The sequence below is a fragment of the Pogona vitticeps genome, chromosome 1 (assembly GCF_051106095.1).
Source record: "Pogona vitticeps strain Pit_001003342236 chromosome 1, PviZW2.1, whole genome shotgun sequence".
Lineage (NCBI taxonomy): Eukaryota > Metazoa > Chordata > Lepidosauria > Squamata > Agamidae > Pogona > Pogona vitticeps.
In genome coordinates this window covers 76,031,447-76,039,392 of record NC_135783.1, presented here as the reverse complement: position 1 = coordinate 76,039,392, position 7,946 = coordinate 76,031,447, and the positions used below count along the sequence as shown (strand labels likewise).

Here is a 7,946-nt window from a genome sequence, read left to right as displayed (position 1 = left end):
TAATACTAGGCACACATGTATGGCTTCCAGACCACATGGTACCTTCTCAAAAAACTGAAGCTCATGTCTTTCTCCGGCCATGATCATTACACAACAGAACTATCAATTGTAAACCTATGTTATTATGTACTATATATGATATAGGGACAGGATAGGCAGTTCAAGCCAACTAATATCTGGAGAGGGGAAAAAGTATTTCCATTGTTTGGAAAAACCAATAGCAAGTTAGGATGTGATCATATAGACATCTGTCTTGGGTTATTGAAAAGTCTTCTATACGACACCTTAGCATTTAAATTGCCAATGTCATTTATTCAGAAATGTTCAATTATTCCAGGAAAAAGTGTTTCAAGTGCCAGTGCCCATATGTCACACAGTACTCCTTTCTTCTTGCCCTTCTCTGCCATTATCATCACCCTCTTATCCACCCCTTTCATAGGCATTCAAATCCCTTTTTTAAAAATGGTAGCAAGTGAAATAGCGTTGAACTGACAAGACAAGCTAAGCATCTGAATTAGTGCTGTATCAGATTAGTGCTAAAGTGTTGAACTAGGAGAAAACGTATTTTATAAGTACATTTTTCAGCTTCTGTTACAGTTGTAATTCTTATCAGCATGAGCAGAAGGCAGAGGAAAAGAGTAGGGTTTACTCCCACACCACACTCTGTGCATCATCAATGATGTAATCTGGAGATGCCCAACAGCTGCTCCAAAGGACTGGTTCTGGCAGTTATACAAGCTGGGGAGAAAAGAACAAAATAATGTGACTGAAAATGCTACAAAAAAAAAAAAAGCTCTGCCAGCTGAACAAAATATCTTGCACACACATGCAAAAATATAAGAACCAGCTGCAATTAGTACTATCAAGTATTCAATGGAATGTATATTGAAAAGAACACTGAGGAACACAGCACAAACAGCTGGACAAATACCCATCCAATCACTACCTTAGATGTCCATTTTACTTTTATGAAACAGAGAACAGTTTTCTGAATGAAAATAATGGTTTTTGCTTTCCAGTGAAATAATTCTTGGAGACAACAAGTCCTCACTGGATAATCACAGAGATATGGCAATGAGCGCTAGATGATTAGGTGTGAGGGCAGTCACTCTCCACATGCTCAGAAAACTAAGATGTGAATCAATTTCAGTATTTTATTTGCTCAAGTAATTAAATCAACTTGTACTGTAAACAGAGAACTGATTTTGCCAGTCAGATCATACGCTGGCCCTGAGAGCTCACAGTCCCATCTTCAATTCTTAGAAGAGTGCTGGGATAATTTTTTTTAGTTTGTTAGTATTTCCGAGCCTTGTGGGAACAAAATCTCTCTCACTATAATAAAAATCATTTCATGTTTCTTATGCACATCAAAACCAGTTCATTCCTTCATGGTGTAAGAGCTAGATGACATAAAATTCTGAGCCTTCTATACTGTAGCTGGCTAGATAGCTCACTGAGTTCAGTAGCTGGCTGCCGAGTCAGAGGCTGGGAGATCAATTCCCCACTATGCCCCTAGGAGAAGGGCCAGCCTGCATAGATTTGGGCAAGCTGCACAGTCCTGGGGCACTCCCAGAAGGAGGGAGTGGTAAACCATTTCTGAGTACTTTATATATAGAAAACTCTGAGAAGGTTCACTATAGATTGGTATTGACTTGATGGTATGCAACTTAATATAATTTCGTTTCATCAGTAATAGTTCTACAAAAACTTTCAATAAGACTGCTTTAGCAGGAGCAACAGATATGACGTGTAAACTCTCTACCCGAACCTAGTTCTTACTACAATTGTGTGTCCCTCCTTCATTCACACAAAAGTACTAAGGTAAGACCAGGTACAGAGGTCCTAACAGTTGGAGAACTTCACATACACGCCATGCTGAATGTGTACATCTGATAGAACAAGAGACAATCAACTCCTCCCTCCTATGCTGTGGACGAGGAGAGAAAAACTAAATAAATGTGGAGTGACTAGTCTGTGTGAGCTGTGTAAAGAGCTCAGATGTCAACAGGATGCACATCTGATCACCTTCAAAAAGCTACAGAGACCCAATCTTAAGACACCATCATCTATTTATGAATTTATGTATTAAATTGTTTATGATATCACATGAAGCAAATGAGGAATACAAAATATAAAATCAGTAACATCTGTAGCAACAATACTGTTGGTTTTTTCATCTTATAAAAGTACAGTAAGAAGAGCAGGCTATGCTGCTAAATTGACAGTGGCCATGTGAAGACTAGCAAGGTGTGCTTTGCACACTTAAGGTATTTTATCCACTCATCTGTTGACAGGTGCCTAGGGAATCCTAAAAGAGGTAGCTGTTAGTCTATGGTACCATAACAGGCAAAAAGAAAAATTAAATTAAATTAAAAAGTAACGAAGACAAAAACATCATAGCATCTTAAAGACCAACTGCTATATTATAATGTGAGCTTTTATGGTGGGAAAGTCCACTTCCTCAGACATAAGAGTCATCTTATCTGAATTGATCTCAGTTGCTCCAGATGACAGGGTAAAGCATTGCAGGTAAGCTTTATTGCACCCATTCAAACAAAAAACTTTTGAGAATGTTTGTAGAGCCCTTGACCCTTTGTTCTTGACTATGAACAGCTCACCTTGATGACAATCACATTTAAACAGAGTTTGAAATGTCACCTTTACTAAAGAGTATAAGGACTTGCAGAAACCACTGTAATTGCACAGTAGTGAAATTATGGTGGGGTTTCAGTTATAGATACTCAGAGACTAATGGCCTCAGCATACTCTTATATTCATTCTTTGAAAAGTAACTTTTCAAACTCTACACTTCCATGGGTTCCAGCCTGGTTTAGTCACTCATAGAAGTTTTTATTAAAGGCACAAAGTCAGCCCCCATCACCCCTTTGCCACATTTCCCGGGCTTTCAGTTTCTGGCACAAACTCCCTGGGCACAGTCAGTCCAATTGGGCCTTCAGTTGACTTCACTGGGGTCCTTAAAGATCCAGGTCCAGAGAAAGAGGCCGAAAGTACATCTCCCATTCCAGGGTGCAATCCTTTCAGGGAGGCCTGGTAAAGGCAGGTGATGGGGACTGGACTCTACAGAGCTGCTTGTTACTGCTTGCATCTCCACACCAAAACCGGGCTGGATTAGGCTCTGTTGCTCTCAATGGGTGGCAAGGATACCAAGAGCAGGATGGTGCTTGATCAACTGGGGGCTGCATTGCCAAAGCCCCAGAGACCCAACCTCCTTCTATAGTCAAATGGCCTGTGTAGGAGGAGGTAGATCCACTTATCCTCTACTGTGCTTGCACTTCTATGGAGGTGCAGAAGATGTGGTCCCAGTGTATTCGCGAAGGCTTTCACGGCCAGGATCTAATGGTTGTTGTGGGTTTTTCGGGCTGTACCATTTGAATTGGGCCCTACAGGCGAATGGCTATTCCAAGAATGTAATCAAAAGAGCCATCAAAACAAGAAAACAACACCAAACTGAAGAGGAAAATCAGCCACCCACAAATAAGGTATTTCTGCCATACATCAAAGGAGCCATGGACCGCATGAGGAAACTGTTGAAAAAATACAACCTACAAACAGTATTCAGACCCATCACAAAAATACAACAAATGTTATGGTCAGCAAAAGACAAAATGGACCCTCTCACCACTGCAGGAGTATACCGGATACCTTGCATTTGTGGACAGGTATATATCGGGACCACAAAATGCAGCATTCACACCAGAATCAAAGAACATGAAAGACACTGCAGATTAAAACAACCTGAAAAATCAGCAGTAGCTGAACATGCCCTTAAACAAGCTGGACATGAAATTTTATTTCAAAATACTAAAGTACTGCACAACACCAGCAATCTGTATGTTAGACTGCACAGGGAAGCCATTGAAACCCATAAACATAAACAAAACTTCAACAGATTAGAAGAAGGCCTGAAACTAAACAGGGCCTGGCGTCCCATTCTGAAAAATACAACCTGCAAAAGGTCAACGAACTCTTACCCAGCCACAAGGGCCAGAGATCATTGCACAAAAAAGACCAGCTAATGACACCCATCAAACACAGGGACAGATAATCTCTCCCTGCGCCCCCCATCACAACAAAAACATGCTGATCGCCCTATCTCGTGAAAAAAGACAAAAAGCCATTCCCACAGCTATAAATACTATCCAACAAACACCAACAGAGCATGGACAGAGTTTATTATTTATTTATTATATTTATTTTATTTATTCACACAAGGACCACTCTAGGCGGCTGGACCACTCTAGGTTCCTACTCCAGTCCTCTGAAGATGCCGGCCACAGAGACTGGCGAAATGTCAGGAAGAATAACCTTCAGAACACGGCCAAAGAGCCCGAAAAACCCACCACAACCGTGTGGTCCCAGTGCTTGACTGCCTCCTCCCATGTCTCCCTTTCATCTGACACAGTTAACAATAACACTGCGCAAGGGCCACTCCCACCCTCTTTATGCCCACCATAGTGCTCTACTCCAGCTGTCCCACATCAGGCAGTAGCCCTTCCTCCCCAGCAGCGGTGCATCCTGTCGGCTAGGGGTCCAGGAGACTCACTCTCTCCCGGGCACCCATGGGCTTGCAGGGCAGGGCTTGCTGGGGGCACTCGAAGTGACTCACTTACATCCCTCCAGAATTTTATTTCATTTTCTACACAATCTAGGGTACACTTCATATTTTAAGCATTAGCACAGGTGCTGAAAAGGTGAACCAGCAGGTCTTATTTTCATGATATATGGAGTTTAATATTGCTTCACATACAAAATTGAATCATCAAGGGATTTTAAAATGGGGAACTACTTGTTTTCACCATTTCAGTCATCTGACAGTTCAGCTTTGAAGTTGCAATTTCCACATTTGCAGTTGGAGACCTTTGCTGGTTTCTTCATTCGATTCATAAGGAAGGTTTGGTTGCTATGTAACTTGGAGTATTTCACATCATTAATATCCTGGCCTTGTATTGTTTCAGTCTTCTGGAATGAACTACTCACAATCAAAACTAAGCAACCACAGTATGTTTTTCAATTTTTCATAGAAATTCCACTGGCATTTGTTTTATGGAAGAAAAAGATTAGCGTAATGTATCAACATAATCTGATGTGACAGTGCCATAGGATGTTGTCAACGAAATGTGCAGCAGCTACAGTGGGAATAATGTACAGCTACATGTTTCTTTGGTTGTGTAGATAGCCATTTACAATAAATCACTGGTGAAGGATTATTTGGAATTTTACAACCTTTGTAAAATTCATAAACACATAAAGAGAGTGTGAGAACAAGAGAAGGCAAACACAGCCCTGGAAAGATGCTTCTGAAGTGTATCATGAAAAGCATTTAGAAATGAATAAATCAGATCATTTTACAGTTCAATTGATTGCCGCACTGGACTTTGTTTTCTTTTAACATTTTATTACATGTAATCAAGATGTATGTACATATAATCAAACTGTACATAGAAACAAGATTGGAACATTCTACACACTCTCCAAACATTAAAGTATATCATACATGAAATGGAACCTAAAGCACAGTTTATCTAACAGAGGCAAGATTCTTAGAGTCCTAATAGTTCTCATCTGTGGGTCCTCTGATGGACTCCCTAAAATTCTAGGCAGCATGGTCAACTATGGTCAGAGATTCTAGATGCTGACATCCACAATGTGTGGAGCACCAAAGATTGAGAACCACCTCTCTAGAGAATCTAAACTGCTTCTTTAAGATACCTCCCCAGAACTTATTTGGCAAATAATTTGGTAAATTGGATTAGAAAGGTGTGTCAACTAGTTATTGTTATATGCCTTCAAGTCATTTTTGAGTTATGCTGAGACTATGAATTAATGACCTCCAAAAGTTCCTCCAAAAGCCTTGATCTGGTCTTGTAAACTAAAGGCTCTGGCTGTAGCTGATCCAATCTCATGTTATGACATTTTCTTTTCCTACTGCTTTCAACTTTTCCAAGCATTACTGGATTCTCCAATGAGCCTTATCTTCTCATGTTATGTCCAAATAACAATAGATCCAGTTTAATTATTTTACATTCTAGTGAGAGTTCAGTTTGATTTGATTTGGAACCCATATACTGTATTTGTCTTTCTGGCAATGCAGTGTCTGTAAAGCTCTCCTCCAACACCGCATTTTTAATAAATCAACATTTTTTTCCTGTCAGATTTCTCCATTGTCCAGCTTTTCCATTCATACATAGAAATTGGGAATATCATACAGATTATCTTGGCTTTGATTTTTAGCCACATATCCTCATGCTTAATTATCTCTTGTAGTTCCCCTCCTAAGGCATTGCCTTCTGATTTTTTTTGTTGCACTCCACTTGATTCTCCACTTGAATTAATGATTTAATCATGCTATAGAAAATCTTCAACAATTTTGATTTCTTTGTTGTCAACATTAAAGTTATATAATTGTTTTGTAGTCATTATTTTTGTCTTCTAAATGTTCAACTTTAACCTCTCTTTTGCATTTTATTATTTAATCCTAGTTCCTTAGTTACCACTTTATTCCTACGACTATTACAGTGTCATCAGTATATCATAAATGTTTCTTCTATCAGCATTTGAGCTTCCTTCATCTGAATCTAATCGTTTTTATATGACATGTTCTGCACAAAGACTTAACGAGACGCAGAGACAAAATATACCCTTGTCTGTAACTTTGCCAATGCAGAACCATTCTGTTTCTCCATATTTTGTTCTAACAGTAACCCATTATTTAGAGAACAGATTATACATCAGGACAATCAAATGTTGTGGCACACCAATTTCTTCTGGACAGGTTTGTAGCTTTTTATGATTTATCAAAGGCTTTATTGCTGAATCTTCACTTTCTATTCTTAAAGTGATCTTAAACAGGAAGCAAAAACTGATTTATTCCCCTGAAATTCTTTGATACATTCCATTAGCCAATGTATATTTGCAATTGTATATACAGTTCAATATTTGCCCCAGAGGGCGAGGTGTTGTAACTAGAGAAGACCAGAGGCTATTAATGGCTGCAATTAATTTGAAGATTTATTTAAATCATGTCAGATAAAAAGCGAATGTGAAATGAAAAGCCAGTGTATCTTTGGACCCTAAAAATAGTACCTGACTGACAGTAATATGATCTCTAGTATCTCTTCCTTTTAAAAATCCAACTTAAATGTCTGCCATTCCTCTCTCCATATAAGATAAAAGTCTTTGTTTTTAAACCTTGAGCATCACTTTCCTGGCATGGGAAATAAATGCATTGGTGCTATAGAATCTAGATAACTGCAGTCTTGACATCTCCTTCTTTTGAGATTGGAATATGTATTTAATATTTCCACTATGTGGGTCAGCAAGTTATTCCAGCTTTATTGCTATGAGTGAATTTACTCAGAAACCAGTTGTTGTTGTTTAGTCGTTAAGTCATGTCCGACTCTTCGTGACCCCATGGACCAGAGCACACCAGGCCCTCCTGTCTTCCACTGCCTCCTGGAGTTGGCTCATATTCATGTCGGTAGCTTTGATGACACTGTCCAATGATCTCGTCCTCTGTTGTCCTCTTCTTCCCTTCCCTTCACACTTTCCCAACATCAGGGTCTTTTCCAGGGAATCTTCTCTTTTCATGAGATGGCCAAAGTATTGGAGCCTCAGCTTCAGGATCTGTCCTTCCAGTGAGCACTCAGGGTTGATTTCCTTCAAAATGAATAGGTTTGTTCTCCTTGCAGACCAGTACAACTAACTGTTGGTTCCTGTACCGTCACTAATTTAAAAAAATTAAGTGTTGTCTTGTGACCCATTCAGTCACTTATTTATTACTGGTACTGGATTTACAAATGGAAGAGCTCTAATATGTAACAGGAAAGTTTCTTTCGTTGCATGATCTTTCTGTAGTACCAAATGATAAAGTCCAATTAACTTTTTTTAAAACTTTCAATAAGCAGTACCTGCTGAAATTTCCTCTT

General features: G+C 39.3%; 1 long non-coding RNA gene across 1 annotated transcript in view; it reads right to left on the bottom strand.

Moving 5' to 3' along the window:
• Positions 1 to 291: 291 nt before the first annotated feature.
• The window catches only part of LOC110088163 (uncharacterized), a 17,619-nt gene continuing 9,964 nt past the window's right edge, over positions 292 to 7,946 (bottom strand). Inside the window, exon 3 of the long non-coding RNA XR_012085639.2 lies at positions 292 to 738. This is a non-coding gene — a long non-coding RNA (uncharacterized LOC110088163). The remainder of the gene's footprint in view (positions 739 to 7,946) is intronic.